Genomic DNA, 27,844 nt, shown 5'->3' on the forward strand with positions numbered 1-27,844 from the left:
TTAACTGACAGGCTAAGCATGCCTTGACTGGGGAATTCAGTACTCCATATACTTCTGATGTCTCTCCAGCAGACTAGTCTAAGCATGATCGCAAAAAACGTATTTAGGGTCTAAAAGCAGGAAGGTCCAATTACATAAAGAGACTAGGTGGCAACATGCACACAAGCACACACGCACACATGCACACACACACCTTTTGCAGTCTTGGTATCACATGTTGGCCAAGGCAAGGCATGGTGGATCTCAGAGTCTTAGAAAAGGAACACACTGTTGTACGTTGCAGTGCATAAACAAGACAGATGGGATTTGAAAGCAATTAACACACATTCAGTGTACCAAAAGTCACTCCAACTTCTTTTTTTTTCCCTTTATCTTTGCACACCTCCCAGGAGCTCCTCAGGAAGGCAACAGCTTCCGTGTTAATGAACTGCGCAATAAAGCAGGCACCACACAGGAGGAACCATACCTAAAGAGCCTCTCGCCCAGCTCCCTGGCGCTCACAAAGCCTCTGACTTTCCAGTTGTATCGTTCTTTGGTATCTCTAAAGACTTGGTAAAATAAAAACAAAAGAATAAAATACTCTCTACCTAGTTACTTTGCCCTGCCTGCTCTCAATTCTTGTTGAGAGGTTAGTTTGTCATGAAATAAAAATCTTGGTTTAATTGTGGGCCCACTACCATGCAAATGTATTAAATGGTCCAAATTCTCTGCTTCCAAAGTTGTTTTCTTTTCCCTTCTGGCTGTACCTGATCTTGTGCTCTAGCCCACGTTAAGCAGTGTCAATATTTAGGGACCTCTATTTGAGCAGGCTTTGGGGAGAAATCTGTGGTTTTGCTCTTGGTTTAACGTAAAATTGTTTCACTTTCCTCTGTCCCAAATTCCATGTTTGCATTCACTACTGCCCACTGTATGTGTCCTAGAGAAACCTCAAATGAGCATTTTGCAAAGAATACGCATTGTCTGCCTTTTCTCGGTTGCTAACACCCTCGAATGGGAGCCCGTTGAGTGGCTTTCATGCCATTTCAATCATGAATAATACAGTTGTGTAAAAATAGACAAAAATGAAGGTCTCTTAGAAGCCTACAATTTGCTCAGCCTAAAGGATGTTAAACAAATGCTCGCGTATGTAAATTAACGTCTGGCAGCAAGTACCTATGGTGGAGAAAATGAAGCGATGTATAGATGGAGTAATAGTGGAGGTGAATTTAGATCGGGTATTCAGGGAAGGCCTCTGAAATGAGGGGGTGAGCAGTGAGGAGCTGGACAAAGTGTTTTCAGCGGAGGAATTAGCAGGCGCAAAGGCTGCTGGGACTTCCAATGGAAAGCAAGGTAGGGAGCATGGTGAACCGACAACCAGGGTCCAGATCATGCAGGGCCCTTTTGAACAGTAAAGTCTTTGCACTTAGACTCTGAGTTCAGTGGCCATCCTTTGGGGACTGGGGAGAGATACGATCTGATGTCTGGCTGCTGTGTGAAGAGGCTACTGGAGGGAGTCAAGCTTTGAAGCTGGGAGCCTGTGATAGTTGCGTGACAGAGATGCTGAGGGGGCTGTTGAGTGAGTAGGAGTGGAGGCTGCAAGAAGAGGGCAGATCCTTTAAAATGGGTTTCATTTAAATAATCTAAATTTAGAGGCCGGGATCGGCTTTGCACAACTGAGCATATGGAGAGTGTTTCCCAAAGCAGACCCGGCATCCATCCGGCAACATCTGAGTTAATTTTAGGTACTCTGTCACATGAATGGGTTTCTACATTTTAACAGCTACTCAGGAATTTGCTGCTTATTAGGAAACTTAAAACTTGCAAGTAAATCCTGTGGTTTCAGTTTTTATTGGTAGCGAGAATGAAGTATTGATTCTACGGAAGAGGTAGTAAAAATTGGGAGACACATTGGCTGTCTGGAGTGGTGATGCTGAAGGGACCATTGATAAAGCTCACTTCTGAGGGAGAGCGATAATGACTCAGATGGTTTAATACCATGTGAAAATCATTAGAAATTAGACTTTATCAGTTATTTATTGAATTGCAGGCTCCATATTAGATGATATCTTACTCAGTCTCACTATAACCCTGTGAGATGTGAGTGGTAAAACCTTAGCATTTAGTCTGTTTAAGAGTATGGCCTCAGTGGAAGAACCTTCATCTAGCCCTGCAGAGACTTGATATGCCAGGATAGGGAAATATCAGGGGAGGAGGCTTCATTCTCTCAGAGGAGAAGGGGAGGGGAAAGGAAGTGGGGGGAGGGGACCAGGAGGGAGGACAGTGATCCAGATGTAAAGTGAATTAATAATAATAATAATAATAATAATAATAATAATAATAATAATAATGAGATTAGGCAAGTGACTCACAGAGAATAAGACTTTGTTCTAGGAAGTGTCCTGTGTGTTCTCAGACATGGCAAGATTGCAAGAGTGATGTGTTGATCTGATGACTCTTCTGGAAATAATAAGGTCTTAATCTTGTTTCCAGAGCAGGACCTCAAGTAGTTCTACATGTGGACAAACTTGTTAAAGAGATGAGAGAAACTGATCTTCTCTGTGAGGGCCTGGGTTTTTGTTTACCTCCCAGTTGGCTACTTTAAGAGGCAATAACCTGGAATCTCAGGAGAGAGGCCATATCTGGGATCTTCCAAGTGACTTACTTTCCTTCCTAATTACGTGTTTCATGTGTGTCCAGGGCTTGGTTACTTTTTAGCTTCTCTTCTGTCTGGATGTGCAACTCTTAAACCTCTGACTTGCATCCAAAACTCTAGTTGGAAAAGGATGACTTCACTAACAACCTTGGAGCTACTCTCAGGCCAGGTATTTCCAAGTACATTACTTACTCTCCTTTGAGCCTCTGCTTGGTCAGTGTCAGGAACAGACTGAAGAGGAACCCGAGCCCCCATGTGCAGTGGAGGTTGAGGGCTCTGGGAAAGCAGCTAGGTGAGTAAGAAGACCTAAAATCACGTGGAAGTGGTTCCCACCCTCCTGGGCACATGATTTTCTTTTGAAATGAACCAGACATACTTTAAAAATTAGTTTAAAGGATTAGATTATTTTTTCTAACATATTAGGGGATGAAAATGTAACTCAGTGATTGAATTCAGACCTAGTGTGTGCAAAGTCCTGGCACCTGGCATCAGGCACACACCACACACACACACACACACACACACACAGAGAGAGAGAGAGAGAGAGAGAGAGAGAGAGAGAGAGAGAGAGAGAGAGAGAGGAAAGAGAAAGAGGGGGGTGAGAGAAAGAGAGACAGAGACAGAGAGAGGGATAGAAAGAGGAGAGAGAGAGATAGAGGCACAGAGAGAGAGAGACAGAGAGGGGGAGAGAGAGAAAGAGAGAGAGGAGAGAGAGAGGCACAGAGAGAGACAAAGAGAGGCAGAGAGAGAGACAGAGAGAGAGAGAGGCAGAGAGAGAGAGAGAGAGAGAGAGAGAGAGAGAGAGAGAGAGAGAGAGAGAGAGAGAGAGGAGAGAAGCCTGGAGTAACTGAGACCTTTTGCTCTTGTTGTATATTAAAATGCATAGAAGGTGATAACCGTTAGAGACAGGCTCTTCCTAGACACTGAATCTACTGGTATTAACCACCAAGGAATTTAAGACAGAGAGCAGAAATGCAAGAATGTGCTTATGTTATAGATTTTTCATTTAATAAAGATCTAGAACTCCCTAGGCTCCAGAACGTTGAGCAATAAAGTTTTTAAAAATTAATTATCTACTATAGGCTACTTTGTTACAGTCGCTCAAAGAAACTAAGATAGCGAGCCAAATGCAGAGGCTGTGTTTGCTTCTATGGAGTAAAGTAAGCAAATTTTAATTAAAATCGATCTTGGAAGCCATTTGGAAGAAGTAGGATTCAAGGCAGGTCTTGGAGGGAAGATTTGAAATTGATTTGGTCCTCAGGAAGAAAGTGGGCCCCAGCACGTGTAACAGAAGAGCCGTGTCTAGGCACAGAGGCATGAGGAAAATGCTCAGTTGGATTTAGAGAGTGCGGTAGGGCCATGATGCTGTTCGCATTGGCCCATGGGCAAGGTGATTGGGTAACTTTTAAAAACAATTTTATTCTGAAGTATTTTGTGTTTAGAATAAGAACTTGCAACAATCATCCAGTAGCTTTACAGTATTTCTCAGCTGGATCTAGTACTTGCTAACGCTTTTTTGATGTTTTCTTGTTATTCTCTTCTTGTCTAACTCTATTTTTCTCTCTCCCGTATATAAGATTTTTTTTTTCTCTTGAGCAGTGATAGTCAACTGTCTTAATGTTGCGGTCCTTTAGTACCCTTATGTTGTGTTGACCCCCATCCATAAAATTATTTCATTGCTACTTCATAACTGTAATTTTGCTATTCTCATAAATTGCAATGTAAATATCTGGTATGTATAATAACTGATATATGGCCCTGTGAAAAGAGTTGTTTGGTCCCAGAATGGTTGTGACCCACAGGTTGAGAACCACTGCTCTAGAGCATCTGAAAGTGAGTCACAAATATGGTGCCGCTTTTACCTCTAAATATTTCCTAAAAGCTAGAAGTGAATTTTCCCTGGTATAACTTGAAAGCAGTTATAAAAATCAGAAACTTTAGGATTGTTATACAAGTGTTATCTGAGTTGAAGATCTTATTCAAATTTTATGAACTGTCCCAAAGCCAGAAGGTTCACCTTCATTTCTTCTTACCCCCTCCCCCATGTATTTCTCCCTCCCTTCCCGTTTCTACCTCTATGCCTCTCCTCTCTTTATTGACATCATGTAAAGGGCTCAAATATAAACATCAGCCATGGGAACAAGATAATGCCTTAGAGAAGGAAAGGAGAAGGAGACCTAGGGAACAAGGAGTCTTTTCACAGGACTTGGCAATACAGCACTTTGGGGATAAGAGGTGAAGTCAAGCTGATAACAAGCATAGAAACCAGAAAGACAAGGATGCTCTCATGTTCCTCGTTTTTCATTTAGTAATGGTAATTGGATTTCTATAGTGGTTTTCCAGGAAGAAATGCAGCACAGTTGTGGAGCAGTGGTTCAGGGTGTAGCAACCCTACATAGGTTGGATTCAGGTTTTGTTACTTATAAACTGTGAAATTTGGGGAAGGTACCTGTGATTTAGTTTTTCCATGTGTGAAATGAGGATAATAAAACAGCTTGCCTTGCAGGGCTCTTGTGAGGATCAAAGGAGGTATAATTAGCAAAGGGCTGTACTGCAAGCCTCGTAGTGTTAAAGGTGTTTGACAAATCCACAGAAGTAAATGGCTTTCCTATTTTTTTTTATTAACTTGAGTATTTCTTATTTACATTTCGAGTGTTATTCCCTTTCCTGGTTTCCCAGCCAACATCCCCCTAACCCTTCCCCCTCCCCTTCTTTATGGGTGTTCCCCTCCCAATCCTCCCCGCATTGCCGCTCTCCCCCCAACAATCTAGTTCACTGGGAGTTCAGTCTTAGCAGGACCCAGGGCTTCCCCTTACACTGGTGATCTTACTAGGATATTCAATGCTACCTATGAGGTCAGAGTCCAGGGTCAGTCCATGTATAGTCTTTAGGTAGTGGCTTAGTCCCTGGAAGCTCTGGTTGCTTGGCATTGTACATATGGGGTCTCGAGCCCCTTCAAGCTCTTCCAGTTCTTTCTCTGACTCCTTCAACGGGGGTCCTGTTCTCAGTTCAGTGGTTTGCTGCTGGCATTCGCCTCTGTATTTGCTGTTTTCTGGCTGTGTCTCTCAGGAGAGATCAACATCCGGCTCCTGTAGGCCTGCACTTCTTTGCTTCATCCATCTTGTCTAATTGGGTGGCTGTATATGTATGGGCCACATGTGGGGCAGGCTCTGAATGGGTGTTCCTTCTGTGTCTGTTTTTTTTTTTATTTTTTTATTAACTTGAGTATTTCTTATATACATTTCGAATGTTATTCCCTTTCCCGGTTTCCGGGCAAACATCCCCCTCCCCCCTCCCCTTCCTTATGGGTGTTCCCCTCCCAACCCTCCCCCCATTGCCGCCCTCCCCCCATAGACTAGTTCACTGGGGGTTCAGTCTTAGCAGGACCCAGGGCTTCCCCTTCCACTGGTGCTCTTACTAGGATATTCATTGCTACATATGGGGTCAGAGTCCAGGGTCAGTCCATGTATAGTCTTTAGGTAGTGGCTTAGTCCCTGGAAGCTCTGGTTGCTTGGCATTGTTGTACTTTTGGGGTCTCGAGCCCCTTCAAGCTCTTCCAGTTCTTTCTCTGATTCCTTCAACAGGGGACCTATTTTCAGTTCAGTGGTTTGCTGCTGGCATTCGCCTCTGTATTTGCTGTATTCTGGCTGTGTCTCTCAGGAGCGATCTACATCCGGCTCCTGTCGGTCTGCACTTCTTTGCTTCATCCATCTTGTCTAATTGGGTGGCTGTATATGTATGGGCCACATGTGGGGCAGGCTCTGAATGGGTGTTCCTTCAGTCTCTGTTTTAATCTTTGCCTCTCCCTTCCCTGCCAAGGGTATTCTTTTTCCTCATTTAAAGAAGGAGTGAAGCATTCACATTTTGATCATCTGTCTTGAGTTTCGTTTGTTCTAGGGATCTAGGGTAATTCAAGCATTTGGGCTAATAGCCACTTATCAATGAGTGCATACCATGTGTGTTTTTCTGTGATTGGGTTACCTCACTCAGGATGGTATTTTCCATTTCCAACCATTTGCCTACGAATTTCATAAACTCGTTGTTTTTGATAGCTGAGTAATATTCCATTGTGTAGATGTACCACATTTTCTGTATCCATTCCTCTGTTGAAGGGCATCTGGGTTCTTTCCAGCTTCTGGCTATTATAAATAAGGCTGCGATGAACATAGTGGAGCATGTGTCTTTTTTATATATTGGGGCATCTTTTGGATATATGCCCAAGAGAGGTATAGCTGGATCCTCAGGCAGTTCAATGTCCAATTTTCTGAGGAACCATGAGACTGATTTCCAGAATGTTGTACCAGTCTGCAATCCCACCAACAATGGAGGAGTGTTTCTCTTTCTCCGCATCCTCGCCAGCATTTGCTGTCACCTGAGTTTTTGATCTTAGCCATTCTCACTGGTGTGAGGTGAAATCTCAGGGTTGTTTTGATTTGCATTTCCCTTATGACTAAAGATGTTGAACATTTCTTTAGGTGTTTCTCAGCCATTCGGCATTCCTCAGCTGTGAATTCTTTGTTTAGCTCTGAACCCCATTTTTTAATAGGGTTATTTGTCTCCCTGCAGTCTAACTTCTTGAGTACTGTATCTTTCTCATTAACCTTATGAAGTAAGTACTATTATTGTTATTCCTAGTTAGGTCTCAGATGTCAAGTGGGTTGTTGAAAGTCATGTAGGCAAAAACAAAACGAAAGCAATCCTTTGTGTTGGCCAACTGCTCCTGGGCATGAGGCCTGGCCTGGAATGTGGCTGATGTACCCACTGACATTTGGGGTCCCACTCCTAACCAAGAAGCTATTTGCAATTGGAATCTGCTGGCAAAGGGGAAATGAGTTTTCCCTATTCTTATTTTTTACTTATTCACTTTACACCCTGATCAGTGGCCCCCTCCAGTCACCCTTCCCACAATCTTTCCCCCATCCCCTCTCCCCGTCTTCTCTGTGCAGGTGGACCCCCTGAATATGCCCCCTACCTTGGCACTTCAAGTCTCTTCTAGGCACTTCTTCCACTGAGGCCAGACAAGGCAGCCCAAACTAGAACACATTCCACGTACAGGCAACAGCTTTTGGGATAGCCCCTGTTCCAGTTGTTCAGGACCCGCATGAAGATCAGGCTTCACATCTGCCACATAGGTGTGGGGAGGCCTAGGTCCAGTCTGTGTATGTTCTCGGTTAGTGGTTCAGTCTTTGAGAGCCCCAAGGGTCCTGGTTAGTTGACTCTAGTGTTCTTTGGTTGGTCCTCCTGTGGAGTTCATATCCTTTCAGAGGCTGCAATCCTTCCTCGTGTTCTTCCATAAGAGTTCCCAAACTCCATCCACTGTTTGGCTGTGGCTATCTGCATTAGTCTGGGTAGACTGCTGGGTGGAGCCTCTAAGGCAACAGCCATTCTAGACTTTTGTCTGCAAGCATAAGAGAACCAGGGATTGCCTATGGAATGCTTTTCAAGTTGGGCTGGTTACTGGTTGACTGTTCTCAGTCTCTGTTCTGTTCCCCACCCCTGCAATTCTTGTAGACAGGATATATTTTGGGTTGAAAGTTCTGTGGGTGAGTTGGTGTCCCTATCACACCACTGGGGTTCCTGCCTAGCTACAGGAGGTGGTCTCTTCAGGTTCTATATCCCCAATGTTGGGATTCACAGCTAAGGTTACCCCCATTGATTCTTATCTCCTCCTTTATTTATCCCAGGTTTCTGTCTCTTTCTGGAGACAACCCCTAACTCCCCACTCCCATCAGTTGCAGATTTCCATTCATTCTCACGGCCATCTGGCCATCTCTTTCCTGTCCCTCCCCACACCTGATCCTATACCCTCCCACTCCTGCCCCCATCCCCTCTTCCACCTAGCTCCCTCCCTCCATCTGCCTCTTATGACTATTTTATTCCCCCTTCTAAGTGAGATTCAAGCATCCTCACTTGTGCCTGCCTTCCTTCTTTAGTTTCTTTGGGTCTATGGATTTTAGCATGGGTGTCCTGTATTTTATGGCTAATATCCACTGATAAGTTAGTCCATGCCATGCATATCCTTTTGGGGCTCGGTTACCTTGCTCAGGATGATATTTTCAAGATCCATCCAGTTGCCTGCAAAATTCATGATGTCTTTGTTTTTCACAGCTGAATTGTGTAGATGTAGCACATTTTCTTAATCCATTCTTCAGTTGAGGGACATCCATGTTATTTTTAGTTTCTGGCTATTACCAATAAAGCTGCTATGAACATTGTTGAGCAAGTCTTTGTGGAATGGTGGAATATTTTTTGAGTATATGCCCAGGATTGGTACAGGAGGGTCTTGAGGTTGAACTGTTCCCAGTTTTGTGAGAAACTGCCAAGTTGATTTCTAAAGTGGTTGTATGGATTTGAAAGAGAGGAAGAATCTGGGGAAAGTTGGGGAGAGAGAAATAATATGTCAAAAACTTAAATAAAAAATACAGAAAAGAACATGGCTTTAGGGGCAACCCTGGTTATTTAAACTTGTCCCAATTTCTGGGAAGTGAAGGATGAAGTTGTTTGCTGCAAAACAAATATATTTGAGACTTATTGGGGATAATTTGGGCATGGCCTGTGATTAGAAGTAGGGAAGTGTGTGTAGTTCCACTGGTTGTTGCTATGGGGCTTTCTCTGGTGTTAACTTGGATTTTGTGCAGAAGAGATGGGTTGAGTCAGACTAAGGGCTTTGGAAGGAAGATCAACAATACTGAGAAACCTTAGAAGTCACGGAGAATTTGGTTAGAAATGGTTTTAACTGCAGGCTACAAAGACAAGAGGAGGCTGTGTAGACTAGGTTAATGCTCCTTGAATTTTTCTTTCAAAATGGTTTCAGCAACAGAAAAAGAGAAAGCTTGTCTTTGAGATATGGGAGTGTGGCCAAGGTAGCGTATTAGAAGTCTAAAACTTCCAATGTCATAAGTTTTACTTTTAAAAGATTTAAAAATGTCATTATATATCTATTTTACTTTAATTTAAAATGAAGTACTAGGCTCTCACTAAAACAAATACCTAAAAATTGCATTCGTTGTTTTTCCTGTTAAGGGCAGATGGCATGGGGTTGAGGATGGGGTTCCATATTCCATAGTTTAAAAGCCAGGAGAGAAAAGCAAAGAAAGATCACAGGGAGAGGACAATGTAGAGCAGGGGTGGGAAGGAATAGGTACAGTAGATATATTGAGGCTAAGACAAAGGGGCATGTCAATGTGTCAGCTTGAAATTGAGACAGTTTCATGTGCCAAGACTCTCAAAAGTAGCATCAGGAAGACAGCTGATTGATGGAGACAGAAGCGGTCTAGGGTAATTTTAATTTCACTGAACTGAGTTGTTTTCTGTTTAGATCCTCAATGCCAGATTTCTCTCTTGAGGGAAACAGAAGAAAAATTAATATTTCAAAGGGGGCATTTGTAAGATATTAAGCTAGGCATTAATATTTCAGCTTTGTCTTGGCATAAGAGGCAGAGATTAATAGAGCCAATTTAAATCCTCTTAGGGGATACATCTGATGTCTGCCACTTGCTATGTAGTCGCCATTAATGGTAGACACAGGAAGACCTGGGCAATTGAAATGTCATCTGGGTTTTTAGAAACACGTTTTCAACTCATTAATAGAAGTTTTTATTTACTTTGGCTGTGAAGATGTCTGTTGTCAACAATGACGAGGTCACGTGTGGAATTTGTGGCTATTCAGGAGAGTAAGCTATCATTTGTACCTGTCTTGTTTCCATGTTTTAAAGTAATGTTGCTGGAAGAGATTTCTATTCCTTGTACTGAGTGGAGCTTAGCAATGAAATAGAACATGAACAGTAGACAGGGTCATTAAAAGAAGTAATATAGTCAAAAATCCAATGCTACTCATTTAGGTAGTGGCGAGTAGCAGAAAGAGAAATATTTGACCATCTCAAACTGACCAACGAGAATATTATCATGCATTTTGTTAAAACTGGTTTCAAGTGATTTCATGACAACTTGATGTATATGCAGTTGCACGTACGGCTTAGCTCCATTTAAGACATTATCCTGGAAAATTGTGTGAAGCTTAGCACAGAAGAACAATAAAGAGAGGAGCCACACATCTGCAGATGAGCAGTGTGAGGGCCAGCATTCCAATGAGATGCTTCCTGAGCACAGTCTTTCACTTGGAAGCGAGTGGGTACAGGGCCCACACTTGAATCTGGTCTTTCTGTTTTACTTTTCCATCTCCCTGGCATCTGAAGCCACGTCAGGGCACTGAGTGTGAACTAGGGCAGCGTGCTTAGCATTGACTTCTTCCATCAGCAGGTGGGAGTCATTATCACACGGCGTTGAGATTTTAGACCGTCAGGGTCAGAGGGCTCCATCCTTGAGATCTGTAGGAGATCCAGAGAAAGGTAGTGAAGTGTTCATCAGTGCTCTGACTGCCTTCCTAAGCTGGGTACCACTGAACCTCAGAAGGATGCTGGGAGTGTTGGGCTTTTTAACTCCTACTTTGTCAAAAGCTCGCTCATCCTTAGTTTGCTAGCCTGAATGATACCTGACTTCCCATGGTCTGCCTTTCACAAACAAGGAGGCACTTGGACCTGGTCACATTTCTCTATTTGGACTTATTTAACCTGGTCACATTTCTCTATTTTTACTTATTTCAGCTGTTCTTTGAAGACAGCAATATGCATGTTTAAAGTTATTTATGATTATGCTGCATTATTAGTTAAACACAAAATTTAGACTGATTGATTGCTGTAATTTCTTCCCTGCTATATCTAATAGCAAAGGAAGCAACTATTCCTTAACCTGAAAACACTTGGTTCATTTCCAAAAATAGAAAATTTCATGGTTGCCTGGAGATATTATCGTCTAGATATTCTTCTAGAATTATAGAGCACCAATTCATTGGTAATCATTACTTTATAAAAATATATGTCATGGATTGCAGAATGCCTGCTAGTGGGAGGCAGGGGGAGGGGGGAAAAGGATGAAAAATGGGTTACAATTTCATTCAAGAAAATGCTTTTGTCCATAGATTATGGATGACAGCTGCCAGTAAGTCCATTCCAAAATGTTCCTATGTTGTCACATGTATGTATTTTATATATTTTTAAATATTTGTGTGTGTACATGTATGTGTGCACATGCCTGTGCTTGAATGTGTGTTGCTTGTCTGTGTGTGTGGGGGGGGCTATGGAGGTTGGAGGTTGGTGTATGGTATTTTTCTATTCTTTCCCACTCAGTTCTTCAGACAATATCTCACTAAACTCAGAATTCACCAACTGATCAGGGTGGCCTTGAACAAGCTCCCAGAATCTAGCTATGTCTACCTCTTCCACAGTACTTAGGTTACAAATAGTTTCTGTGGGTGCTAGAGATTCAGACACTGGCCTTCATGCTTGTCTAGCAAGTACTTAGTTTTATTTTTTACTTTACTTTTATTATTATTTTTTAAAAATACAGTTCACATCATTTCCGTGAGTGAGAATAAAGAGAGAGACCTTCCAGGATGTGTTGGAATTGGCAGTAAATTGGAGCTTAGTCAGGGCCGAGAAGGGTGGGCCTTTCTTGTGCTGCCTCATTGCCATAGTGGTGGGCAGAACATCTTCAGATGCTTCTAGAAAGACTCCACTGGGGGAACAGGCAGAGCGTGAGGGTGTTACAACATCCTGGTCTGACAGAGTTCTTCCGGGCTTGAGTGACTTCACTTTCACCATCACTTTGATTGTTTACTAAGAGTGGAACTATCTTATCATTATTTGGGCATTATCATAATTCAGGCTCTGTGGGGATGCTGCTTGGGAATCTCTGTTATGGAGACGCTCCCAGAGCCATTGTGATGAACAGTTGGGTTTAAGAACTGTTGGAGTAAAAGTGGTCCATGGCAAGACAGCTTGGAAGCATTGCATGTTTCCGTCATGGTGTGGCATGTAGCTTCTGTGGGATGAAGTCTGTCTATTGGAATTCAACCAGGAGCAGCATGAAAGGCATATTAGCCAGGTGCTGAGCATACATATGGCCTTAGGCTTTTCCAGAAACTCTATCCTTTAGGGTATGAACTTCTGCAAAGTGTCATCTGGTTCTGATTAAATCCTGTATTCAGAAGTCAGGGCAGGCATGGCTCCAGGAAGGTCACCTATAATGTTTTTCTATAAATTTTTGATTACTCTTTGTTTGTTTTTTCTTATTTTTTTCTCTTTTGGGACTTCCTCTTCCAGCCCTCTATGGGGTATTTGTAAGGCTTCCTGAGGGTTCTCTGGTTTCTTTAGATTTCTCATTTTTGTATGCTTTTATTTGGAAGGCTAATCTACCATTTTGGCAGATTAACCCTTGCAGAAGCACACAGAAACTGTAAACATGCGATGCTTTTTGTTATATGCCAAGGCACCGCTATACTTGGAAAGAGTGAGGCTTTATTTACCTCTTGGGTATATTGGGCATAACGTTGTCTAATGAGGGAGAAAATTTAACAGGGAACAAGGCTGCCTGGCAATGGATGGCAAGTTTTTATGGAACTGTGTGTTCAGTGTCAGTGAGGGCTCATTTCAAGGGAGGACTGGCTGTAGTTCAGGGTATAGAGTGCACTTATAGCCCAATTTTCAGGTCTGTCTTAGTTTTATCTTTTGAGCTTTCATTCATTCATCTTGCTGAGGTCCTTTCTTGTCCAATAGAACCACGGTTCAGGAAGTGAAGTATGAGAGAGTGGGAGTGGGGAGGAGACTTTTCTTGAAGATTCTGAATAATACTCACTTTATTGTATGACATAACCAAATTGAGGCCTATCCTAATACCTGTATATCAATACATGAAGCCCACAGTTTTACCCTTCCTCTTCCTGCCCAGACTCTACTGCATTCTCAAGGAGTTTATATGGACATATCAGTTTGATTATTTATGCTTTACCTGTATCCACAGTCCTTCATTGCTACACTGTATGACTCCGACATGTATTCTTGTCATGGAGTGGGCTGTTCACAGAGAAAAGACATATACACTGTTGGATCACATGCATTGAAAGCATAGCATTCCAAAATGTCTTAGATAAGGTTTTACTGCTGAGAAGTCAAGTCTTATAAAAGCCAACATTTAATTGGGGCTGGGTTATAGGTTGAGAGGCTCAGTCCATTATCATCAAGGTGGAAACATGGCAGCATTTAGGCAGGCATGGTGCAGGAGGAGCTGAGAGCTCTACATCTTCATCTGAAGGCTGCTAGTGGAAATCTGGCTTCCAGGTAGGTAGGACTAGGGTATAAAAGCCCATGCCTACAGTGACACACCTACTCCAACAAGGCAATACCTCCAAATAGTGCCACTCCTTGGGACAAGCATATACAAGGCATCACACAAAATCATGAGTACCCAGGAATTACCTAGGGGGAAAGGGGTCACTATAGGTATGTCATTCCTTGTTGTAAATAGACTGCTGACTCAATGCAGAGGTATGGCTTGAGCAGAGAAGAGACTAGAAATCATCATCTCCCAGTTAGGGTTTCTGGAATCCAGAGTGGTCCTGTTTTTTATATTTACATTGTTCAGAGACCCTGCTTCTGGTACAATCTCAAGCATCCTAAGCTCGCTGTGGCATTTTAAAGCATTTAAATAAGAATACTTCACCCATAAATAGTGGTTGGCCATGTGGTTGAGGTCCATGGGTTTACTTTCAACTGCTCTTCTAGGAATACTTTATTCAATGCCTAGGCATCTTGTCCATAAAGGGCAACTTTAGGTTATTATCCCATTTCCTAGACTGAAAATAAAGCAAAAAATGAGGTTTAATGTTTAAAAGTCTGCCAAAGGGGAGTCATCTCTCCCGAGTATATTTCACTAATAGAAATTTGATGAAAGTTTTCTTTGCCTGTTCATATGCTCCACCAGATGTGTGGGTATGAAGACAGGAAGACTGTTGGATCAATCATTCCCACTGCGGCTTCATTTGTCTGAAGATCAACCGAAGGGAAAAGCTTCCTTGTCGGTGATTACAGAATTAAATCTTTCAAAGTCTCAGATATGCCTACACCTAATTATAGTACTTCTTAAATAATTGTTAAGACAGGCAGATGCGTTTTTTTTCTTCCAGTTTCTTGGCATTAAATTAGCTCAAAGGTAACGAGGTGTTTCCCGTTTGGAGCACTTTCCTGAAGATAGTGTAATGATCACACCGAGACTGGCCATTATACAGTCCTAGAGGGAAAGTTTCCAGAGTACGTTCATGGATCATGCAGAGCAATAGTAGCCTTGCGTATGCATGAGGGAACCCCTTCAATACATAGCTCCTCAGCTCTCTAGTCTCCTCCTGTACATCTCGTCACTTGAAAAGAATGCTATTTATATATCTCTCTGCCTCTTCCTCTGGATATTAATGTGATCGAGAGAAGGAGAAGCCATCCGGAACATATACAACCAAATACTATACAGCTGACGATTTCCCAGTGAACACACCATCATGTTTATGTCACTTTATGTGATTGGGATTTTTAATTCGTTGGATTTCATCACTGTGACAAAATACCTAGGAAAGTTAAGTCAAAAGAGGACAGGTTTACTTTGGCTCATGGTTTTGGTTTGTGGTTACCGAGCAGTGTTTCCGAGCATGTGGTGACGTGGTACATGACAGTGAAAGAAACCATTTTACCTCATAACACCCAGAAAGCAGAGTGGGTAGTGTAGAAGCTCAGGACAAGATGTCCCAAAGACATGCTCAGTGACTTTTAGAACCTCGGTCTCAATTCTTGAAGGTCACCACCACTTTTCAATAATGCTAGCCAATTGTGAATCTACCATAGAATTAACTTGTTCACTATGTCAGAGTCCTCGTGGTCCAAAATCACTTCTGAAAGATTGTATCAATCAGCTGGGGACCCAGTCTTAAAAATCCAGTGAGCCTTCTTTTTGTGGGCGAAGGGATGTAGTATTTAAGTCATAACTGGTTGAGTGAAAAGCTTTGATTCTTCCAGTCTAGTTGGTAGTTTAGTACGTAACTGCCCATGACTAGTAATGTAATAGGATCCTACAAATGCTTATATTATCGCTCATTTGTAACCAATAAAACTTGCATCAACCCGAATTCCTTGGGGGTGATTAATTATCTACAAGTAAAGTACACTTTACTCTCAGAGTTCACATAAACTTAGTCTACCTTTACTTCATTGCAGCAAGGGATTCAGTTGAGCAGAACCACCATCAAGATATTCTGGTTTGCAGTGGCCAATGAATAAGGAAGGGTCCATTTACATTGCAGAATAGACATAGGGGTCTATGTGTGTGTTTATACTCATGATCTTTATGTAAAACTCATGGCTACATCTTTCCTTTCACTACTGGAAACTTCCCTTCTTAATAATTTAATTTCTTTCTACCAACTGCAGCCTCCCACAAGAGCCTGAAGCCAGACTTGATAAAGTCCAGACATATTTTAATTCTCTTTTATCAAAGATAAAGAGAACGTTTCTTGGAGACTGTGCTGACTTCTGCATTTGAAAGAACACCAACTGTGGGAATTTTTATGCGTAACGAAGCCCAGGGAATAATGGGCTTCATTCCAAAATGCTACAAGTAGTTACAGTTTAAGCAGGCAAACATGACACACATTCTTAACTACTTTCCGAAAGGAAATTGCTCTAGAAGAGAGGTGATTTGAACAGAAAAAGAAAATCCAGTAGTGACAGGACAGGTCATAACTTCAGTCATTCATACAAGTGTTCCTTGGAGAGGCCTGATACATATTCAGTGTACAATTAAATACTTTAGCAGAATGAACAAGTGGATTGTCCTGAGACGTTCTAAGCAGGGAATTTTTTTTCATGCACACTCACAGCATTTGCAAATGTTGAGCACCACTGTATCACACAGCTTCCCATTCCCATTTTGATGTGTTAGTTTCTGAAAGAAATCCCACGTTACAGGTGCTATTTAGGTACAGAGGATAGCTAAGTCATTTCTTCCTAGAAACTGAACATCAGGACTAGGATATATTACCATGGAACTCACTCTTTCTGCCTTGGGGTCTGGGGTTATTCCTTGGATTTCAAAGGTTACCTGCCTTTTTGATGACACAGGTCAGATTAGTGTGAAAAAGTATCTGGAAGCACTGATCAGCCAGTTGTTAGACTGGATTCACTCAAGTAGCCTTCAAGGGGCACATGTTCTGGAGGAAAACAGAGAAGGACCGATTGGTAGTTAAGCTCTTTCAAGTAATTTCTTTGGATATTCAGGTCAAGTCTTCTGTTTCTTAATTGGTATTCTCAGGAAAGCTTATGACAGGATGAGACTTCTAGAAACCAGGAAGACAAGGTCTTGCTATCCGATTGAATCCTTGTGCTACTTTGTAATATCATTTTCCTTTTTTTAAAAAGTCTGTTGACCTATGCTAGGGATTTGTTACCTCAAGATTTTTCTTTACTTTATAAATTCCTTGTACTTTCCAGCGGGGTGGTCAATACTTGCATAATATACATGTGGTATTTCAAGAAGCTTGAATATCACTGTTAGGGTGGCCCCATTTTCAAAAGCACTGTGTGTTCTATTGAAGGTCTTTCTACAAGTCAAAGAATGGTGTGTTCTCAAGAGGGCCTGTTTATAGTATTAATTAACTTGGACAAGTGATCAGTTTTGCTGATAATACTAGTTTATTGGTAAACAACATATTGTCTTTTTCTACTGGATCCCCATTAGATAAAAGTACAACCACATAAGAAAAATATTGGTAGTATGAGAGAGAAATAATAGCACAGAACATTTTTGTTAATAGGGTAGGTTTATGTTACTATAGGAACAATTCTTCTCAATGTGAGGTATTATAAGAATGGAGAATGAAAGAAAAGGCTTACTGTTAAATATGGATGTTTGGCTTTAGTTCACTCCCCATTCCCATGGTCTTGTAGCCTGAAAGTAAGGAAGAAGAAGAGGAGAAAGAGTCTTTTCTTAGTCACAAAGAGCCTCGCAAACTCTTTGTGCTCCCTTATTCTTTGGAAGTAGGTACGTGGTAATTTGTATTTTATACTCACAACTTTCTACAAATCCATTTACATTGTAAGATGGATCTGAAATTAAAAAAAAAAAAAGATAAGGGTGCAAGCTACCACCTGGAGACCTTGGCTCCAAAATTTCAGGGATGGGCTAACACTTCGAACTTTCCAGAGGGAAACTGTTTAAAGCAATCAACTTTTTTGCAGCACATAATATTGAGTGGTGAGACTTCAGTTGATCATTGAGCTCCTGCCCTAGTCTGCATGTGGAACCATGCTGAATTCCAACTGCAGTTGTTCTGTAGATGCCAACAGTGTAGGAACAAGGTACGCTAGTTTTCCACAGTAGTGCCTCCTGTGTCTGTGGCAGGTGTTCTTATTCTTTCATAGACTCTGAGATTTTCTGGTTTCTTGTGAATTAGTTTCTTTCCTTGCGTACTAGCCCATAGGGTTGTGAATACGTTCTAAGAAAATGAGGATGGCAGTTAGCTAAGATACAGTTGCCATATTGAAATTAATTCTTGATGCATGTTCAAGAGCTTAAGAGATTTCACATTTTTTTTATCCATCTTTCCATCTTTTGTTTTATGATGTAGGATCTTCAAGCTCCAAATGATTTATATACCTCTTTATAATATAGCTGCTGCCCAGGCATGATGGCACATGCCTTTAATTCTAGGACTTGGGAGGCAGAAGCAGACAAATTTCTGTGTATTTGAAGCCAGTCTGATCTACAACAAATTCTAGATCAGTCAAGGTTATTCAATGAGACCCTGTTTTAGAGTAAAAGAAAGGAAGCTTTTATTACTCCATCTGTCCCTGTTCTTTCTCGAATAGTGCTAGACTTCCTGTTGATCTAATTTTTGTATAAAAACACCATTGCCTAAACTGTTGTTATCTGTGGTCTAGTAAACCATAATAAAAAGTAATTTAGGCACTTTGGAAATCTTTACAGAGAATTTAAGGCTAATATTTTATTGTATCATTATTTTGATTTTTTCAGAATAAAATAGCAACAAGACACCCATAGTTACTGTTGGTTTGCAAAAGGCGCATGTAAACAATTTTAAATTTTGATTCATATTATTATTAGACCTCTTTTTTTTTTACCACATATAAAATTCTCTTTAAATTTTCTGCTTGAATCCTTACAAGTAAAATACTTAAAAGCCTGTCTTCAGGGGATCAGACGCAAGAGTGTGAAGGTGAAACATCCCCACAGGCCTTCGTGTTGAACAGTTGGTCCCCAGGTGGTGCGGTATTTGAAGAGACAGCTTGTTTCCATTGTCATGGACATGTGAACCCAGGGAAACCTTCCTCCACATTGCTTCCATCATTTATTTTGTCCAAGCAAGAAGAAAAGTAAATAATTCAGAAAATTGGTACTGTAGAGTGAGGGGTGAGGCTATTGTTATAGTAAACCTCACCATGAGTTTTAGGTGCACAGAACTGGTTGGCTAGAAGAATAGGGGAGAATGTGGAGCATACAAGATATAAGAGTGATAAGGTCATGGGGACTTGAACCTCTTTCAGGTTTCGCTTAGTCAATCCAGACCTCACTGGACTTGTTACAGATTTATTACTTTCCTGCAGATTACCCATCACAGCAATTCCCATGCCGTGTGACAGTCGATGCACAGAATTAAATAATAACATTCCTATACTAATCAAAGGTCACCACTTGTTCTGAGACCCATGAATCCAAAGAAAGACAACTGAGCAGTGTACATGCTAATCATGAGATGCAGCTTTGTGGGCCCCACAAAAGGGGCAGGAAGTGAAACCGGATAAGACAGTTTCCAAAGGAGAGGCATGGTTACCATCTCTGCCCCCGAACCGCAGTGTCTCCTCTTTTTCTTTAAATGATGTTTTTCTGATTAGCACCCTATCTAGTCAGCACTAGGTCTGCTGGGTACTTGTTATCCTATCTTCATTCCTCCCTTCTATTTCGGCTTTCTGTCTTTCCCACCTCCATCTCTTTTCTGTGTTATTGGTGGTTTTCTGAGTTCATATCCACCAAGGGAAAGGCTTACTTCTTCTTCTTCTTTTTTTTTGTGATAAGTGTGAATTGCTATAAAAAAAGCGAAAGCCAAAGTTTCACCCTTGTTAGGACCATAGAGAGCAACTGATCATGTAGCAGAATGCTTCTTCCAATAATGACATAACCTGCCCAGTGCCATGGTCAGCCTTCATATTTCTGACTTCCTGTCCAATCCTCTTTGCCTTTAGAATAACTTCTAAATAACTATAGATAAAGATAATAAGCTACCACGAGTTACAGAAAAAGTAGGGATGGGGGGGGGATAAAATGTTGCAAATGCCCTGATAAGCCATTTTCTCCAAAGATCGGCATAAACATTTCTAGTGAATATTCTACAAAAGAAGTTCAAAAGGTTACTATAGAAAGCATTGTACACGTGTGGAGAGGACAGAAATACATATATTAACCTACAGAGAGGAAGATGGTTTATGGGGTTTACAGTAGGAAAAAGAATTTTGAAAGAAAAATAGAAGTGATCTTTCCCCCTTGTCTTTACTTATTTTGAAATTTATAGAAACATGCATAACAAACCTATTTTATTTAATTAATTAAGATTAATATGCTGCCATTTACTTGGGCTAATGTATATTTAAAACACCAGGATAAGCCAGCTGTAATTATATTCCCAAAGACCTCTTTTTATCATTATTTACAGCTAACAAGACATTTATGTCCTCTTCTTGGTTGACGTGGTGAGGCATTTTTGGCAACACTTTCCTGACGTGAAATCCTCATGTGTGGGGAAATCTAGTTAGGGAAATGACTATGTAAATAACGGCTCCCGGGAGAATAATCTCTCCTTTGTCACATAAATTAGATATCTATTCACATCTGTGGAATAATTCCCAGCTTTGCAATTAAATCCTTCGATGTGCCCGAGCAAACATGCCATTCTCTTCCTAGTCTAGGAGAATTTAGTCAACTTTCTGCTTGAACAAACAAGCTATATGTGGTTTAGAACAGATGCCTCATTTTCTCCCGGTTTGGCTATAAAACGATTGAGCTGGAGTGAGATGGATCATTAAACAACAAAGGTAAGAGACACCTCACCATGTATGCTTAGAGTGTTAACTGAAAAAATAAAATGTGACTTTGAATCTTAAGGGTAATTTGAGAGTGTCCACGTCTAATGAAGTGATATTTCTTCCCTTCTCTTTTTAATCTAAAGGTTATGGGCTATTGAAAATTGCCTCTCTTACAGAGTAAAGACAATGTTTTATTCATGAAATTTGGCTCTTTTTTGTGTCTTTTTGGGGTATGTGTGGTTAAAGTAAAACATAACAAGATTACTTTAAATTCATTTCTTTAAATGTTGATTTTTTTCACCTTTAGCTATAGTGCTTTTTTTTTCTCAGATCTGTTTAAAAATCTGGATTATTTCCAAGAGTGCTTATTAAAATGTCCATAAATCTTCTTCTTTCATGATGTAGCTGTTGCCTCTGGAATTCTATGGATGTGGGACTTTTCTTTTTAACCAAAATTATAGTAGTTATTACATTTTTTTAATGTTTTAGATACTTGGTTTCTTCCATACCAAAATTTAAGCTCTCTAATGGCAAGGTCAGCCTTCTGTAGCTAGGCTCTTCATTTGGCTGAGGGGCTCTTTGTGGAGTCAGGGAAGGTATGGAAAATAGGCACTTCTCTCCAGGATGAGCTGTGTGTCTGCCTGTTGCTGACTAGTGGATTGGTTGGCCACACCCATCCACGGATGCAGAGAGAATGGTCTGCAGTTGGTTCTTGGAGTATGGATGGAGTGCACCAGCCTTAACTCCCTCCCCCTCCACACCGCAGTTTGGCTGAAAATGTTGCTTAGTGTGATTGATTGTATTGCAAAGGAGAGGGCACTTAGTTAATTAAGGAAAAAAGAATTCTGGGCTTTCGAACAAGTAGTATGTTTTATTTTCTTAGGTAGGTATAAAAGCCCAGAAGCTAAGTATTCATCATTATATCACAACCATAGTTTGAGGTTATTTCTTCTTCTTTATCAATTAGCTGCTTGTTAACCCTTTTAAGAGAAGGATTAAGGAACACAACTATGATCTTTACTGTTGAACTTGATAATGAAATTGTTTAAACTCTCTTTTGGCCTTAAGAGGTGCTCCTCCCAACCCTTGTTTGGTTACCTTTCTAGTCTTTGGATATTGTTTAGAGGAATTCCTGGTTACTGTAGTCTGTATTTTGCAATATTATCAGTTTCTTCTTGGTTTAGTGCAATATTGCTTTCAGCAAGCAAAACATCACCTATGTGTCCTGGTCAGTAATATTGGGGGAAGAATACTCAAACTAGATAGCAAATGCTAGCAAATAGACACCCAGTTTCAGGAGTAAATTACCTCATTTGGAGTTACTGGCCAGTGAGTTTCCATAGACTTCCAAACACTTTGGCTATTGTCATTGTGCTTGATTATCCTCCAGAACTTGACATGAAGACCATATTGTTGAAAATACCACATCCTTTTTCTTTGTTTGCTTTTTGAGTTTATATTTATAATCCCTCCTTCCCTTCTCTTTTTCAAAAACCTCCCAAATATCCTATCCTGATATCCTTTGAACTCATGACATCTTTTCCACTATTTGTTATTGCACACACATTCCCTGGGGAAGGGCACCTCTCCACTCCCAGCTATCCTTAGTTGTCTATAGCTCCTTGTGTAGCATCAAGGCCTAGTGGGCTTCCTCCCATGTGATTTGGCAAGTACATTGGTGCCATACTCATTCAGCTCTCATTTGAGAAATCCTGTCAGGCAGCCTTTACAAGTGTAGCCTCTGAAGTTACCGGAAGACATAATTCCACAGCAAACGAGACAGCACATCCTTGAGTCAAATAGAGAAATCAGGCGGGACCTGGGGACTTTATCTCTATTGGTTAACATTCATAGTGCTGGAAGGTGTAATGTAGGTTACTGGAGGATGAAAGGAATCTTTCACCTTAATCAGCTGCTAAATTTAGGAGATACAGTGATGACTATTCTGGAGAGACATATCTACTAATGCAGCAGTGTCAGAACATTATGAGAGTGACTACTCTCTGATGGGGTTTAAGGCCTGTTCCATAAGATGAAACTCATATCTTATACTGTCATATCAGAACCTGTCCCTAGATATGTCATTGGCCTTAGAGGAAAACCTACTAATATTTTAATTAATGGACACACCAATAAAATGACTCACAATGACTTATTGCTCTACCCAGATCAGCATGCCTCTCAACCCTCATAAGGGAAGCTTCTTCCTGTAGTAAATGAGAATTAGCATAGGAAGTCAAAGTTGCTTCACATGCAGAGAATAAGAGACCGTGAAATGCTTAGTTTTAAATAGAATGTCTTTATCACATCCTTCCTGACAGATTCCTAAGGGATCTTCAAGGAAGAGGGAATGTAAGAGCTAGAGTTGGTAGATAATTACAAGGAAACTATCCTCTGGTCACAGCAGGGTAGTTGGAAGGAAGGGATCAAATGCACTCTTAGTCCTGTAATGTTCTGCAGCATTACTGATGAGGCATCTTTTCAAATAATAGTTTTATTAATTCTTTGAGAATGTCATATAATACGTTTTGATCTTACTTACTTCCCTTTCCCAACTTGTTCCAGATCCACCTCCCTACCCACCCCAACTTCATGTCTCTGTCTGTCTGTCTGTCTGTCTGCCTATCTATCTATCTATCTATCTATCTATCTATCTATCTATCTATCTATCTATCATCTATCTATCTATCTATCTATCTATCTATCTATCTATCTATCTATCTATCTATCTATCTATAAACTAACAATCATTGTGACAGCATCCACAAGACTTGTGAAAGCTCAAGCTTGACAAAATCCTACTGTGAGGGAGGCAGGAAATCATGAAGTCCTATCATTTGGCAAAGGAGTCTATTGGTGTTTAATAACTACTGGGAGGACCAAGAGTTAATTTAAGAGTGTGGCTCCTTATTGACTATGATCCAGCATAGGTCCCAATGCCAAACGTTTTGGGGCAACACCAATTGGATTTCATGGAGAGAGAGGAGAAGGGATTGAGAGAAAAGTAGGGGGAGGGAGAGGGAGAGGGAAAGGGAGAGGGAGAGGGAGAGGGAGAGGGAGAGAGAGAGAGAGAGAGAGAGAGAGAGAGAGAGAGAGAGAGAGAGAGATCAAGTTTACTGGTTAGGGAGGTGGATCTGGAATAAGTTAGGGAAGGAACATGAGTAAGATCAAAATGCACTGTAAGGCATTCTCAAAGAATTAATAAAACTAGTATTTTAAAGGATGCTTTTATAGGTAATGCTACAGAACATTAGAGAACTAAGAGTGCGTTTGATCCTGTCCCCACTTTTTGCTATGTAGAGTGTCCAGCAGAGGGTCCAGTAGAATTAGAGATGAAAGAGAACTTTTCTTTTGGCATTTATAACAGAACTCCATTTATTTTGGAAGTTTTGCCTTTTTAGGAGTAGAGTGGTTTCAACATTAACCCCAGAAGATTTTAATCAAATTAACCTTTAATTCCTCCTTGAGACTGACAGTGTAACAGATCTATCATGACTTCCTAAAGTTCTCTAGTTATTGAGGGGCACAGGAAGTCTGTATCCATATGTCACAGTCAGATCAATGGTCTGTAGATAAAGATAGATATTATGCATATGGCTGTCTTTTCATAGCTCAATTGTACCAGGGCAATGAGCTTTATGCTTAACTTGTAATTTTGTTGTATAGGAAATAAAAATCAATGTAAGGAGACATTAGATAAAATTAGAGTTGAGTTCTTTTTACCACTTTTTTTTTCGAGTATGTGATATCCATTTTAGATGCAGTTTTTAGGCCTTGACCTGTGTTCTCATTTAATCATACCACAAAGTAACCGAATTTTAAATTTATCCTTTTAAATGGCTCTCTCAGACTTCCCATTCTTTCCTTCCCTGCCGTATAAGTTAAATGGCCCTCATTATCTTGTTATGAGAGTCACTTGGTACAAAATAGTCTAGGGATGGATTAATTACATAAATTATATACCATAATGAACTTGGATTAGAGCTTATGTGAGATTTTGGCAAAAATACCTCTAAGAGAGTTAGAAAAATACTAAAATGAATTCATACCAATATTGTTACAGCAGCCTTGATCACAATGTAAAAATTGTTTTTAATACACACCAAAGTAATGTTGTGTCGAGTTGCCAAGCTAAACATGATAATTTTATGGTATATGGAGCAATTATTTAGAGTCCAGTTCAACAGAATTTTATTGTTTTATTTTTATTTCCCATTCCCCCACTAAAAACATTGATTCTTTCCTCATACAATATATCGTGATTGTAGTTTCCCCTCCCTCTACTTCCTCCAGTTCCTCCCAGACCCCCTCCCGTCTAGATCCACTTCTTTTCTGTCTCTCTTGGGGAGGGGAGGAAGAAAAACCCATGGGCTTCTCAGAGATAACAACAAAACATAACAAAATGAACTAAACAAAGACAAGAGAAAGAGCATCACATCAGAGTCGCACAATGCAAACCACCAGAAGGAAAAGAGCCCCAAGAGAAGGCAGTAGAATCAGGAACGCACAGGTTCACAGATCCAGGAGTCCCATGAAAATACTAGACTAAGAGCGAATGCAGAGAAACTGGTGTAGACCCATCTCATCCCTGTGCTTACTGCTCCAGTCTCTGAGTTCATAGGAGCTTTGCTCAGTTGATTTAGAGGTCCTTGTTCTCCTGGTGTCCTCCACTCCCTCTGACTCTCAGTCTTTCCACCTCCTCTTCCGTGGGATTTCCTGAGATCTAATGGGAGGAATTTTTTGGGCACATCCCATTTAGATCTCCGTGTTACAAGGTTTCTCTCTGAGTAATAACTGGCCATGGGTCTCTGTCTTTGTTTTTATCCTCTGCAGGAGAAGGCTTCTCTGATGATGAGACTATTCTGCTATCCATAGATGAATAAGGGCCTCATCTGTGTATAGCAGAATATTATGAGTCATTTTACGTTATTTTGTTTTTAACCAGAAGTATTTGGTTTTACTCTAGGTCTCTGGGCTACCTAGCCTCTGGTTCTTGGCCACCCAAGCAGTGCCAGATATGCGTTTTATCTCATTGAGTGAGCCTTAAATCAAATCATACATTGGTTGGTTACTCCCCAAGTTTGTGCCACCATTGCCCTAGCATATTTTGCAGCCAAGGCACCATTGTAGATCAAAGGGTTTGTGAATTGGTTAGCATTTATGTTTCTGCTTTTTGGACTGCACAGAACTTTCCCAGACCAAAGACACTAGAAAAGAGAGTGATGGCTTTATGGAGGCACTAGCTTGGCAACTCCATGTTCCACGAGTTGTATGGGTGCTGTCATCAACAATGGAGCCTTCATGTCCAATTGCATAGAGCAGTCTGTTAGCTTCACAGCTCTCGGCATTGTTTGGGGATTTCCAGGGGGCCCTTTTGGTCAACAACTCGATTGTACATCCACTCGTACACCCAACACTGTTAGGGTACCGGAAGCTTTTTCATTTATTATAATTGCTATTAATAATGGCTTCTCACTTTTCAATCCCACTTACAGGGAATCTGCCTTTTTTTACTTTTTTGCACCAATAAAGCCCCCTTACTGACTGTCACATGGGACCTTTGATCTTGAATTTTCTGTTTTTAAATCTGAAACGTTGCACAAACTTTCCTAGGATTCTTTCCAAATGTTTTAAAAACTGGATCTAGAGATTTTGACAGAGATATTCATGGTTTCTGCATTAAAGCTTTCAAGAAACTTTCATGATGCAGGGGTAGGGATAGGGCGCGTACGTTGGACTTAAACACGTTTCCTGTTAACTTGCTTGCTAACCATTATGCAGGCAGTTTTATGTAAGCACTTGGGAAATTTTAGAAGCTTTTCCATTTCAGGCTTAATATATTTGGGTCATAAATAAATATCAGATACGTTTTGGAGACACTAGGAACTCAACATTATGCAAAGGCCACCTTCTGTTGCGTCAGGGGCTTGAATTGTTTTTGTTAAAGTATCTGGTATGAAAGCCCTGAGATTAGATGGGGTGTCAGCTCCCTGTATTTTCCTGCTATCGAATGTCAAACATTTCTATTGTTGGCAGGAACTGAGACTTCATTTCCCTTGGCCACATTCTGATGCTGGCTCACAGGAGCCAGTCTCCCTTTCCAGATTTTTCCGCTCAAGGTAAGTGAGAAAAGACATGCAGGAGGGAAGTGTGTTTGTGGTTGGAGGGTGCAAGAAACCCAGCGAGCATCCTCAGAGTGAAAGCGTATGTTTTTTTTTTCCTTTTGCCTAAATATAGAAAAACCTGCTCAAAGCCTAAGCCTGTGACTGGTGTAATTACAAAGATGTGTGTGTGTTTGTGTTTGTGTGTGTGTGTGTGTGTGTGTGTGTGTGTGTGTGTGTGTATGAGAGAGAGAGAGAGAGAGAGAGAGAGAGAGAGAGAGAGAGAGAGAGAGAGAGAGAGCATGCATGTGCATGTGTTATCAAATAGGACTGAAGTGGGTGTTTTTTTTTCTTCTGTAGAGTAAAATGAATGTTTTTGTACATCAGGTATATCTGCCTTAAATTTGTGAACTAATAATTCTGCTCCCAGAGATACCGTCAGGTCTTATAACACTCTGGTTTGTTCTGTGTTATTCTGCTAAGTAGATGACTTTGCTTTAACATAATTGCTCTTGGAATTTCTGAGTACGAAGAGAAACCAGATATCATGAATGCACGTAATGCCTTCATCAAACACAAGATTCTGAAATCAGCTAATAATTTCATTTTCTCTTTACAAAATACCTTTTGTTATTCTCTCCTCTCTGAGGTGACAGTAAACGTCAGCAGAATAGAATCAGGTGGGTTTTATGAATGAAGTCACAAACAAACAATAGTAAATAAAATCCTGATGGAAACCAGCTAAAATAACTGAGTTGGCAGAGAGTGTAATAAATTAAAAATCCATATCCCCAAAGGATTGTACTTAGTAATATAAGTACCTCTCCGTGGTATAGCAGAGTCCTGGAGTTCTTCTGAAACCCTTAGGCACTGTTGAGCCTGTTTAACTGCATGCTGTTGACTAAGGAAACTGGATCCTGTAGCCTGGAGACCTCTGTGTTCTCAGCTCACCCGTGCTAATACCCTCTGATCTTAAGTAAAATAGAGTGGCAAATATTTAGAGTGAGCTTTATGTATCTTTGGGATTTTTCCTTCTCCACCATTGGCAAATAGCACAGCTCCTACCCCAGTCTGTGACCTTTGAGATGACTTCCGTTGTTAAACACACAATCGCCTGTGTGAGTGTTCATGTCCCCCCT

The 27,844-nt window shown here is 40.8% G+C and overlaps 1 protein-coding gene and 1 long non-coding RNA gene across 5 annotated transcripts in view; one reads left to right on the forward strand and one right to left on the reverse strand.

The window, feature by feature from the left end:
* The window catches only part of Pde4d (phosphodiesterase 4D), a 1,511,604-nt gene that overhangs the window by 69,999 nt on the left and 1,413,761 nt on the right, over positions 1-27,844 (forward strand). Inside the window, exon 2 of one of the 3 annotated variants that reach the window (XM_087616180.1) lies at positions 26,641-26,723. The exons of the other annotated variants lie outside the window; for them this stretch is intronic. The gene's annotated coding sequence lies outside the window, so the exon portion shown is untranslated. The remainder of the gene's footprint in view (positions 1-26,640; positions 26,724-27,844) is intronic. 3 annotated transcript variants of the gene reach the window in all.
* On the reverse strand, positions 10,209-27,673 carry LOC147996057 (uncharacterized). 2 transcript variants are annotated; one of them, XR_015673936.1, is made up of 5 exons: positions 27,527-27,673; positions 16,610-16,718; positions 14,189-14,321; positions 13,478-13,542; positions 10,209-10,959 (listed from the first exon to the last, which is right to left on the reverse strand). It is a non-coding gene; the product is annotated as an uncharacterized LOC147996057 (long non-coding RNA). The 2 variants fall into 2 exon arrangements; XR_015673935.1 differs by having other exon boundaries at positions 16,614-16,718; positions 27,527-27,660.

This window comes from Rattus norvegicus, chromosome 2, assembly GCF_021556685.1.
Source record: "Rattus norvegicus strain SHRSP/BbbUtx chromosome 2, alternate assembly SHRSP_T2T, whole genome shotgun sequence".
NCBI classification, from domain to species: domain Eukaryota; kingdom Metazoa; phylum Chordata; class Mammalia; order Rodentia; family Muridae; genus Rattus; species Rattus norvegicus.